Source organism: Myotis davidii, unplaced genomic scaffold, assembly GCF_000327345.1.
Source record: "Myotis davidii unplaced genomic scaffold, ASM32734v1 scaffold448, whole genome shotgun sequence".
Lineage (NCBI taxonomy): Eukaryota > Metazoa > Chordata > Mammalia > Chiroptera > Vespertilionidae > Myotis > Myotis davidii.
In genome coordinates, this window is record NW_006383009.1 from 364,542 (window position 1) to 376,974 (window position 12,433).

Below are 12,433 nucleotides of genomic sequence, written 5' to 3' on the forward strand. Positions count from 1 at the left end.
CTTCCTGCTGCCCAGCCCCGGAATGGGAATCTCCCTTGGCCTCATCTCTCAGAAATCGCTCCCACAAAGCCAGCTCCCTCTAGTCTGTGGCTGGATTGGCCATGTTTCCTGCCTTCACAAAGAGCTGGTGGATGGCCAGGTTCCTCCAATATGGTCATATTCTCACCCCCACCCCAGGCCCTGAACATGGAACATGCAAGATGGGACATTTCTAAAACCACCTGATCCATAATACTCCTGCCACAAGCTGCATTTCCCTGGGTTGTTGCAAATCTTAGTCTTGTAGCATCATTTCTATAGACTTATCTAAGCAGCTTCATTCTGGTGAAGAAAAATTCCTTCCTCCCCACCACCCACCTTTTTTTGGTCTCCCACTTCATGTCTTTCCAAAAGGCCCCCTCATTGTCTGCCTTTCCCTGGCAACTTGGCATCATCCAGAGTTCCTTCTCATTTCATTCATTCATCCATTAATTTAGCAAAACTGTATTAAACCAGGCAAAGTGCCCACCCCTTGGGGGAGAGGGGGCAGGCAGTACAAAGATGAACATAAATCACAAACAGTCCCTGCCCTCAGGACCTTCCATTCTGTCAGGGAGACACATAAACAGACAATTTCAGTACATTGGACCTGGTGTCCTATGATGGTGGTCCCTGATAGGGAGGACCTAACTCAGAGTCTGGTGGGAGGCTGGGGAGGTGAAGACACAGGGGTGGGGGTGAAGGAAACTTCCTGGAGGATCTCAGAAAGTCCTCGCCCCGGTACCACAATAATAATGAAACCACTAAATAACTAAGAACTTAATACATGCCAAGCTCTGTGCTAAGGTCTTTTCATGAATTACACCATCAGACTCTAGGTACAGTGGATCTACCCCAGGGTGCCCACCTGATGTCCTGTGGGGCTTCTTACTCCTGTGTCCTTTCCCCGAGGAGGAAGAGAAACTCCCAGTGGCCCACAGGCCCTGGGCAACAACATAGCAGCTTGGCATCTCCAGAGACTACCCAGCTGGCTTGGTGGAGATTGTCCAACCCAGATGACACTTCCCTGTGTTACATTCTGGTTGCTTCTTCTTGCTATAAGGACAGACTTTTCTGGGGCTGGGGACGGGGTTAGAATGAGGGCTGTGTCTTCTGATTCTCTGTGGTCCTTGCAGAGCATCCCTCTGGCTGACCTCTCTGCCTGCTCCTCAAACCAGACCTCAGATGGTGAGCTGAGAGAAAAGGCCCCCCATGTCCTCTTCCCTTTGGGCACTTAGTTCCAAGCATGAACAAACCTCTGCCTTTCCCCTCTCAGCTCACCCACCTGCTTCTCCTTTGCTGCTGGTTGAAGAGCTCAGGCCTCTCAGCCAAGAGACCAAAGCTGTAGCTTCAGCCCCAGCATTGCCTTCCTCTCGGCGTTAGACAGTAAGTCAGTCTGGTAACTTGGCTGAGCCTCTATCCCCCCATCTGTATAATGGGGTTAATAACCTACTCCACAAGGCTGTTGATAAGATCCACTGCAATGTGAAATCAGGAAAAAGAGCTATTCCTGACCCAGAAGCCCGAAGAGGACTGTTGAGGGATGCTTTTTCCCTTCTATGGGGAATCATCTGGGCAGATATTTCAGGCAGAGCTTGGAGCAGGGTCTGGGCTCTTCTAGGTAAGGTGGAAAAAACACAGGGTCAAGATGGCTCAGAGGTGACAAGCCCCTGAATGATCCCGAATTCACTGTTGGAAACTATACCTTCTGGGGGGCTTTTGAGCACTAAAATCTGCTCCAAATGACAATATATGTTGTCAAACAGCTATATACATCTGGGCTCCACCGCTTCAGGGGTTAGAAGAACTGGCTCCTGGTTTTGCCTTTGATATTAAGTTGACAAAGCTGTTAAGTTGACAAAGTCACAGTCCCCCTCTGGGTCTTAAAGTCCCTGCCAGAAAAATGAGTGGTGCTCGTGGTAGACCCAGACAGCACCTCCTGTGTACACAAGACGCACCCCTTCCACTCACAGCTGGGAGGCCACGCCAGGGCCCAGTGGGGCCTCTGCTCTTGTCCTCCTGGGCCCAAACTGAAAGATCCTGTTTCCTGCTACTTGGAAGGGCCGGCCTCTCTCCCATCCCCACTGGCTCCCTGGGGCCTCTGTTCCCTGACTAGTTCCTCTGGCCTGAGGCCTTGGGGTGAATGTTCTCTAGCTGTTTGTTTCTTGGAGTGTGTGTGTGTGTGTGTGTGTGTGTGTGTGTGTGTATTTAATCCTTTTTCTCTCCTATTTGCCTGAAAAGTACATAGAAACTGATGTTTAGTTAGGCCTCCTGGTTTGGGGTTCTATTCAACCGAGACGTTCTTAGCAGTGGCCTGGGGTGCACAGATGGATCAGCTCATGGACTGGAAGGCATCAGAGGGTGGCTGGCTCCTAGAGGGAGCCATTGTCCTGGTGAGAAAGCAGCAGGACCTGGAGGGCTCAGAGGCTCTGGCTGTGGGTCTCCACCCTGAGAACTCCTACTGCTGGGAGTCTCTGTTTTGGGATTTAACCCCAAACCCACCACCTGAGACTCTGACTCTCCTTCCAGGACCTCATCTCAAGAGAGGCCTCTCAGGAGGGCCTGGAACCTCGTTCCTTCTTCCCAATCCAAAGCCCAAGTGTGCTCTCCATCCTCCTCCCAAAAGGCTGCCTGGAACCAGCGGCCCTGCCCTGCTGGCACACCCTCTCTCCCTTATCGCCAACATCGCCCATTTATTCCAGCCCTCACCCCACTGGAGTATATGCTGGGTTACCCAACATCCTCTGGGTCAAGCCTGTGTCGGATGACTTGAGTCATTACCTCCATCTCCTCCCAACCCTCCCAGGTCCCTGGGCTTGGTCTGGTTTAGCAAGCTGGGAGGAAGGGCTCCTTCCCTTCCCTGTGCATAGCCTCCAAGGCCCACAGGCCTCCTGGCACCAGGACTTTACTGATATTCAGCCTAACTCTGTGTTCCCCGGAACAACACCTGGGGTCCCTCCTCTGTCCTCAGCACTATATACCCCATCCCTAAGTAGACCACTCAACAGGTCACGTGAGTGTGTTTGCTGTCTGTCTCTCCACCCCAGCCCCTGTTCTGACTACTCATGGAAACGGCAGCTAACCTCACTGGGCCTCAGATGACACATCTGTAAAATGGGGATAATAATACCTCTCCTGCCTCAGGCAAGACACCGGGCCAGCTAATTTCCTGAGGTCCCTTCCAATTCTCTTGGTTCTGCTCATTCTTGGCTCTTTCTCTTCCTTACTCTTAGAAGGCCTCCTCTGCAACCGCTAGGGACTCTTTGTTCGCTGAGTCTCCTATCCTCGTCCTTGGCCCGGTCTCTGTAGGCTTTCCTGTAAGAGTCTTCAATGAGTACAATAAAATCCTTGAGACTGGGCCTCCAGACAAACCCGCCCACCCCCAAAGAGTGGGTCACCTTTTCCTCCTCACTCCCCCCACATTATCTAGGGAAACCTAGGGGTTAGAGAGCAAAGCCCAGTTTCCCTCTGGGGACAAAACTCAGACTCTGTCCTCGGCTCACACAGGACAGAACCGGCAGGCCCTCCACTGACAGTGCCTTCCGCATGCAGCCCAGGCTGCCTGGCGTCTATCTTTGTGCACGCCCTGCACACACATGCACACAGCAGCCCTACTCGGTTCTCCCACGGGCAATCTCTCCTGCTCTCCCTCCCCCTCTGCAGTACTTTCTGCAGCATGCTCCTGGAACACACCCTCCCAGCCCACCAATCCTACACACGCCACTGCGCTCTCCAAGCATCAGCTCCCGAATTTCCCACTTCTCCACTTGCTCCTCCACCCCACCCCTCCAACTCCACCCCCGAAGGGTGGGTCCCTGTCTACCCACAAGACAACGCTGCCTCAGCTGCTCCTGCCTTGGTAGGAAGGGTCTTTGGGGCTCCTCCCTAAGCCCCTCACCTCCCTTCCGCAGAGAGGAAAAGCAGCCAGGCCCCCACCAGCCAGGGCACCCCTCCCCAGCATCTGGTGAGAGGACAAGAAGCAGCAAGAACTGTAGGTCCTTTTCGCTGAGATTCAGATTTTGTACCAAAATGCAGGGTGTGCTTCTGTTTGCATTTTTTTTTTGTTTCCTTTCTGAAAATAACCATGAAACTATCATTTCCTCCCACTGCCTTTCCCCTATCTTATTTGGATTAGCAGAGTTGCTGGGAGAGGTGGTTTGGAGCCACGGACAGCCTCCTTCCCTGGCCTGGGTCCGGAGAACTCCCAGGCGGCCTTCAAGCAGGTGCTGCCGCATGGGTGCCGGTTCCTACGGGTGGAGGGAAGGAGCACAGATGCTGGGCATGACGGGCCCAGGAGAGCCCCCCCAATCAGAGACTTCTGGGAAACCAGATTTCTGCCTAGCCTTATCCCCAAGTTGGCAAGTACTGGGAACAATTCTGCCCTGGTTGTCCCTCAGCTGTAGCTTCTGGGCGGGAGGAGGGACCAGAGCTCAGCCCCTTCCCTGGCTGACAGGAGGGGATGCTGCAGTGTGCAGACTCTCCAAGCGGGGTGGGGGCATCAACACAGGAGTCTGTACTCATAGAAGGAGGAAAACGGCGTGCATGCTGGGAGTATATTTCTCTTTGTCCATTTTGTTCTCATCCAAAACCTCTTCCCAGTCAGCCATTCTGGGTATTCGTGCTGGTCCACTAGGAAGCGAGCAGAGAGGCCCCCGAAAGCACCTGCCACTCGCTGCACCTGAGTGCCTTCAGGGTCCAGCCCAGGGAACCCCATGACTTGCTTCAGAAACTGGGTTCCGCGCTCTTCCCTTGGCCCTCACAATGAAGGTGTTGGCCCGCAGGTCTCAAGGCCCCTCTGAAACCTCAGAGAGGTCCGGAGTCCAGGAACTTCCTCAGAGAGGAGAGCAGTTAGACCTGGAGGCAAGAAGCCAGGCCTCCTGGCCCTGACAGTACTTTAGCAAGGCCCTCATCCCAAAGGCTCTGGCCCCAGCTACACACTCACCGCTGAAGCCGAAGCCACCTTCCATTGGGCTGCTTGAGAAGGACCTAAGGGAGGGTCCAGGGGGCCTGGGATGTTGCAGTCCCCATGCAAGGTGAGGGATACTGAGGCTGGAAGACGGTGCCCAGACCTTGGCCTGGCCCTCCAGGGCAGGGCGGTTGTGCTCCCCCCATACTGCGTGCCTTCTTTGGGGATTATTTCCTGGGCCAGGGCTGGAGAGGGGCAGCTGGTCTGGCCTGAATGGTATCACTACTAACTGCTATACAGAAGTGAGGCTCTCTTAACACGCCCCCTCCTGCTGGGCACCATCTTCTCAGTGTGACCCTTGGAAGGCTGGAGTAGTGGCATCTGCCCCATCCAATTTCTCTGCCATGGGGCCAGCTGCCATGGGGACCTCACCCCTTTCTCTGAGGGTCCTCGACTGCGCAAAAAGCAGAAGCCTTGACATAAACTCCTCCTCCACTCCACAGTTCTTCCAAACACATCCAACCCACCCATCCCCTCACCCTGCCTCTTCCTCCTCAGCAGGACCCTTCTCCTCCCCCACTCCCAAGCTGAGCTGCTGGGCTATTTGGGGCTCTGGCCGGCCCTGCGGTGTAATCAGTGCCCAGGGATAATTGCCACCTGCCTGCCGGTGTCTGGGGGCTGTCTCGGCCACAGCAGCAGGGGGCGGACACTGGGTAGCCAGGCCTGGAGGAGGTCAGGCTAGGGCAGTCCTCCCCACTCCCTAGATTTGCTTCTCACCAGACGTGGGACCTGCAAGAATTCCCTAGGAAAGCCAGGCTCTCCTGGGGCCTGTGCTCACCTGGGACGCCCTGTGGCTTTGGCTGAGGGTAGATGGCTATCTCAGCCAGGGGACAGAAGTCCTGAGGCTACCCTATCACTCACAATTAGTTCAAAGTGCCCTCCCGATACAGCCCTCTGATAGCAGTGGACACCCCTCCTGGCTGCAAGCTGACCTCTGGGTAGGGTCACAGCTGGAACACAGACTTCGTAGCTGAAGGACTTGAGCTCAACTTTCATCACAGCTTTCCTGGGGTCAAGGCCACCAAGCCTCATTGCCCCAGGATGCCACGTGAACATGAGTATTCCATAAGTGCCAGCTCCCTCTAGTATGAATGCTCCCTTTTGGTACTTCCTGTTCTACTCCAAGGCAGTTTAGACAGCCTGGGTTTAAATGCCTGTCGTTCTCATTTGCCAACTCTATGACCTTGGGTAACTGGTTCAGCCTCGGTTTCCTCATCTATAAAAGAGATCATCAGAGGAGCTGCCTCATCAAGTTACTGTGAAAAATACATTATCTAATACATGTAAAATGCCAAGCCCAGTGCCAATAAGACTCTGCCATGATAGTTATTATTATGGGGAATTGCAAAGAACAGAGAGGGGGGTGGGGAGCCCCCAAGGCCGGCTGCAGGATGCGCAGGAGAGTGAAGGCTTGAAGAGATAGCAGGGGCCGATGGGACAATCCACACAGCCACCTCAACACCCGGTCTCCTCTATGGCAGCTCCGGCCCTGGGGAATAGCGTGACTTCTCCCAGGCCTCTCCCTCTGGGAGAGCCAGTCCTTCCTCTTTCAACCCCATTTGCCATATCAGCCCTTTGAGGTCAGAGAACACCAAACGCCTGTGGAAATTTTATTTTTTTAAAATAATCGACAACAACAAAATCAAGATGAAGTGCTTGAATCTTGGAAGATGTCGAAATAGCATCGTTTCTTTTTCTTTACTTTTACAATCCAAAGGTGATTTCCCTCATCCTTGGGATTCTTCAGACAGATAGCCACAGGTGGCCTTCCAGTTAAAGGGCCGCTCAGGTGAGTGTCTTCTCGCCAGGGTGGAGTAACACTGTGGGGGGAATGGGCTGAAGGGCTGGGCCAAAAAAACAGGATTCTCAGGGTTGGCCTGTCCCCGAGGCAGCCCAGCTCCATCCCTCCCTGCTTCAGTGTCTTCCCCAACAAAGCACAGCGCTCCTACCTCTGGCACCCTGGCCAACAGGCCAGACCGGGCCAGCGCCCCAGCTCTCCTGCCCCACCAGCACCATGCACGGCAGGAGCAAAGAAGGCCACTTTGGGTAAGAAGGTGGCCCCAAGCATTAGCTACTTCCCCCTTGGGGAGAGGAAGGGACATTGTTGAAGTTGGGGTGTGGGAAAATGGGTACCATCCCCACCTACAGACACTTCTCAACCCCAATCTGAGCCCTGAGGCCCCAGCCCAAGGCAGCAGTTCTTAGCCATGCCCTCCTCCCCCCACCACCACCCCTGCCATAGCCTGGGCACCAGCCCCACCTCACAGCCATCATGGCCTTCCTGTACTCTCCCTCATCGTTTTCGCCCACCAATGCCCCACCTCAGGGACTTCCTCTGACTTCTCCTTTCCCAGGTGTACCCTGGACCCACCTGAAGACACAGGCTACCTAGAGCCAACTCTGAGCCCAGGAGCGGTGGGCTCAGGGCTCCCTGCCAATTCTCTTTCCAGTGGGGGCCTCTTACTGGGGCCAAGCTGTCAGGGGGCTGCCCAGCCTTGACCAAGCAGCGCTGGATGGATGCCTGGGCCACATGTTGTCCAGAGGGAATTGTTTCCCCTCCTGGGAGCACTCGCTCTCACAGGCGTCTCTTTCCTGGCTTCTGTGAGCTAATCAGGGAGAAGGAGGGGGAGGAGGGGGATGCTGCTTGCCTTCCCCGTTATCTGCAGCAATCCACGGTGACTAATGCTCCCAGTTGGTAAAAAGGCAGTATAATCAAAACACTTTTTTTTTAGTCCTTAAAGTTAGTCATTCTCCCAGAGTGGAGGAAAAAAAAGCCCACAGCAGGCACCATGAAATGCAAGCTGAGAGGCTCCCGCTGACAGTGGAGCTGAAGCATGGCCATGGCGGCTCCCCGTGGATCTAAGTCGCAAGCCCTCCTCCTTGGACCCTTGGGTGGCCTTCTTCCACACCCTCATTTGTTCTTGCTTTCCCCACACCTAGGCTGCCCCATCCCTGAAGGACTTCATGCCAAGTCAGGATCTGCCCTTTTCTCTCACCCTGCCAGGTGCTGCCACCTGCTGGTCCTGAGATCTCCAAACTGGAGGAAGCATACAGAAGTTCCCAGGACTCAGCATAGGAATCCTTGTGAGGTGCCTGGTCATGTGCTGGCCTTCCCTCCACCCCCAGCCCAGCCACCCAGTGCTGGGCTTCCTCTGGCTCCATCTGTCTGCTGGTTTCTGACCCCGGTTGGCCCTCACAGAACCATAGATTGTCAGGAACCTCAGGAATCATCAACAAGAGGAGGTTGGATTCTCCATTCCACCATTTACTGGCCGTGTTTCAGCTCCTTCACAATGATAAAAATAATAGTGCCCACCTCATAGAGTTGTTGCAAATATTAAATGTGAACTGCATAGAATAGTGCCGGACACATTGTAAGCGCTCAATTATTAACTCGTGATAAAAATAGCAAAATACTGAAGTGGAATGTATGGCATCCTAGCCCCCTTACTTAGCCAAGGCAGACATTGCTAATCAATCACAGTCCTTCCCCAACAATGGCAGATTCCTCAGATTCAACATGGCACTCCAGACAGCCAGTAACAAGCGATCCGAATTGGCACATGGATCTAACCCAGACTCTATTACAGTCAAGGAGGATGAGGCCCCAGGGAGGGAAGAGACTCCCACAAGCTACTTAAAGGCAGAGCCAGAGTCCAGACGGCTATTCCTGGCCCTCATTGCTGCTTGACACCTCAGCTTCTGACTTGCCACTCTGCCCTGGCCTTTGAGCCATCACTGTGGGCTTCCCACCACTGGAAAGTCTAACTCTGATATCATCCACCTTCTCCCACCCTTGCTCCTCTCTCACGTCCTTGGCCCATGGCTGCCCAGGAGCCTGTTGTTCTGAGACAACCTGCTGAGCAGGTGTGGAGCAGAGAGAAGTGAGGAGTGAAACCACATAGAAACCTGAGGGTCTAGGTCTTCATTTATGCTGCAAGAGCCTCCCTGAGGCAGAGGCCTTCAGGCCTGCAAGGGAGCTCAGCCTATCGATTGGGCCCCTTCACATTCAGTCCCTTTGGTCTCAGCCCTCATGCTCTAATGAAGCCCCTAAAGGCCCAGATCCACTCCTGGAATCCTTGCTCTTAGCTGATTGGGGGTTGGCATGGTGAAAGAATCAAAGGGTCAGCTTCTGTGTCGGGAGGGCTGCGGGGGGGGGGGAGGGGGGCACATATGACCAGCCCAGAGATGAGAACAGTGGGGAGCACCTGCTTACAAATCTCTGAGTGAAAACCTCCAAGAAGAGGTCAGGGGTCTGGTGGCAGAGTTGGTTCCTCAGCTGCTTTCCCCCTGGAACAGCTGTGTCCCCTGAAGTAGATCTCTGCCACCTGAACACTCTTTAACTGCAGGCTCAGGCTTCTGGGGAGGAAGCTGTGTTCACCGGGCCTGAAAACAGGAGCATCCACTTCTACCGAAAGCTCCTCTGCTCTTAGCTTCCACTTAGAAACCACATTCGCTCCCTTTCCCCTTCCCTGAAGGGGCAGGATCGACCTGTATGGTGCTGTCCTCTGGTTCCAGAAAAAGAAAGACAGCTCCCAAGCCTGGGTCTGGAGGCCTGCAGCTGAGTGTTCCAGGAAAGTGGGAGGTGCCTGTGATCCTTGTGGCTACCTCTCCAGCACCAATGCTACGTGGCATGTTGTGCTCACAGATGGAAACTGTGGGACAGCAGGGTACCTGACCATCCACCCAGCCCAGCATACCTCAAACTGGACCAACGGGCCTCAGATAAGGAGATGGAGCTCAGCTCAAAGCAGGCACTTCCCAGACAGACTCCTAGAGGCCAGCATTCTTCCAGGACCTTAGGGGTTCTGCTGGCTACATTAAAGATTCGGTGTTGCCGAAACCGGTTTGGCTCAGTGGATAGAGCGTCGGCCTGCGGACTGAAAGGTCCCAGGTTTGATTCCGGTCAAGGGCATGTACCTGGGTTGCGGGCACATCTCCAGTAGGAGATGTGCAGGAGGCAGCTGATTGATGTTTCTCTCTCATCGATGTTTCTAACTCTCCATCTCTCTCCCTTCCTCTCTGTAAAAAATCAATAAAATATATTAAAAAAAAAAGATTCGGGGTTAGGGGTACAAGGCACAGCCCCAGTTGGGCCTCAGGCTGAATCCTTCCCTCCCAGAAGGTATATGTTTCGCTACACCCCCAGCAATCACTGACTCCTCAGATCTGGTCTTGGCTTAACTCTCCGTTCAGGCTCCACCTCACATGCTCCCTCCATTCTCTTATTTATGGACTTCGAAGTCAACAAGACAGTTGATTTGGAACATCAAAATGTCCCAACTTCGGTGGTGTGATCCACCCACTCATCTTCTAGACGAGAGGACCGAGGAAGACCCAGAGAGGAATGTATGTGACTTGTCTAGGTCAGTCATAATACCAAACATGGAACTAGAGCCTGGGAGCCTTCTGGATTTAGTCTAGAACTCATCATTTTTGCCCTGTGAGATGTCTGCTAGCGCCACCCTCCTCCCCAGCCCTGAAATAGACTTTTCGTGGGATATGGGGGCTGCCTAAGCTAATACTTTTGGAGATGCTTTAGCATCACTGGGCAATAACTAAGGGAGGCAGAGTGTGAAGAAAGGAAGAAGCAGTTGGGAGAGCCCTCCGCAGGTGCTAAAGTGCCAGGAGGCTCATAAAAACACCACGCCTGCATTCGCAAGTGGTTGTGGGCTGCCTGTGCCCTGGTCGTTGATAATGCAGGGAGAGGAACTGTGAAAGCATTTCCCCGTGTTTGGAGGGTCTGCCCCAGTTGGTTCCAAACCCTGGAGCTTTTGTACATAACTAACACACACACACACACACACACACACACACACACATGTTTGACTCAGTGGTTAGGGAGCATCAGGCTGAGAACTGAAGGGTTGTGGGTTCCTGGTCAAGGGCATGCACCTCAGCTGCAGGTTCAATCCCCAGCAGCTGCAGGCTCAATCCCCAGCCCCAGTGGGGACACATGTGGGAAGCAACCAGTTGATGTGTCTCTCTCACATGGATGTTTCTGTCTCTCCCTGCCCCCTTCCCTCTTTCAGGCTTTCTAAAAATCAATGGAAAAATATCCTCAGGCGAGGATTGAAAAAGAAAATGAGAAGCTGTCTGGGGTTCTGGGGCCTCCTCATCCCCAAGGACCCTCAAGCCCCACCCATCACACCCTGTGCAAAGCAGCCAGGACTCCCCTCCCTTTGCCTACACTCTGCCCTGGCTGCCCTGCAGTGACTTCTCCCTGCTCTCGTGCTCACTGTGGCCTGTTTCCTGAGGAATAACAGCAATGAAGCTGGTCTGTGCGGTATACCTGGAGGCCCACCCTCTAACGGAAAGCCTTTACTGGGTCAAACTCTAGACCCTCAAGAATGGAAACAGAAATCATAAATGAGAGACTATCTCCTCTGACAGTCCTCCAAGCTCCCCTCCTCCTCCTGGCCCAGCCTTCTACCCTGCCCTGGGCGGTCAGAACAAATGATACACGTCCTCTGCTCTAACCCACTGGCTTAGCCACTCTCCAAGCAGCTAAAACATGAGTCCATTTGAAGGGGGAGACTTCCCAGAGAGAAGGCCCCTGGAGGCCCAGCAGTTACCAGCACAGGCCTCCTGCCTGCTCCTCCCGCTCTAAGGCAGGGGCTTCTTGCCCTCACTCAGGTTCTCCTGGCGCCTATGACCCCCTTGCATATTGGCTTGCACAGTGGCTCCTCCTGGGAACTTGTACTAAAGCCCCACGGGCAGTTTAGGGAGGGGGGCCCTAAGGGCTGCCTGGCCTCGGCCTTGGTTCTTTCCCATCCTCTATTCTTACTTAGTTGCCTATTTATCTCTCCCTCCAGGTAAGTAGGTCTGGGAGGGCACAAGGGCAAGATCCATACTTCTTTTCCGTGAATGTATCCTTGAGGTTGGCCCAGTGCCTGGCACATTGTAGCTCAAAGGCTAACTGTTAAATGAATGAGTAGGAAGAACGGGACAGTGGCTTCGTTTGGGTCCTGCAGGCGGGTGCCCAGAGGGAAGGGCTGGACGACAGGGAGCCGCCCTTCCTCTCGGTGCCCCCTGTGTTGGGTAAGTCCACAGACACTCCCACCTGCGAAGGACCGATTCCCTTTACACGCAGAGCCAGCCCCGGGACATCTTGAAGGCGGGAAAGGGGGCACTTGCTTGTTTGTAACAAGTAACGGCACGTAGGAGGCACAAAATTTAAGAGAGACAAAAGACCATACAGTGAACATCAGTCTCCCTCCCCATTGGCTCCTTCCCCGCTAACAAGTCCTCTACTGTCTCCGGGTTAGAAGCCTCTTTACAGACAGAAAGACTAAGCAATAACCCGGTTAGGCGACCCGTGTGGTCCTCGGCAGAGAAGTCACAAGTCAGTGCTGAAGGCAGAAACACGCCCCGGGGTCCTCACGCCCCTATCACGCGAGGGTCGCGGGCCAGGGAACCTCTCGCGGGAGCCCGCGGCGGCGGCGGGGT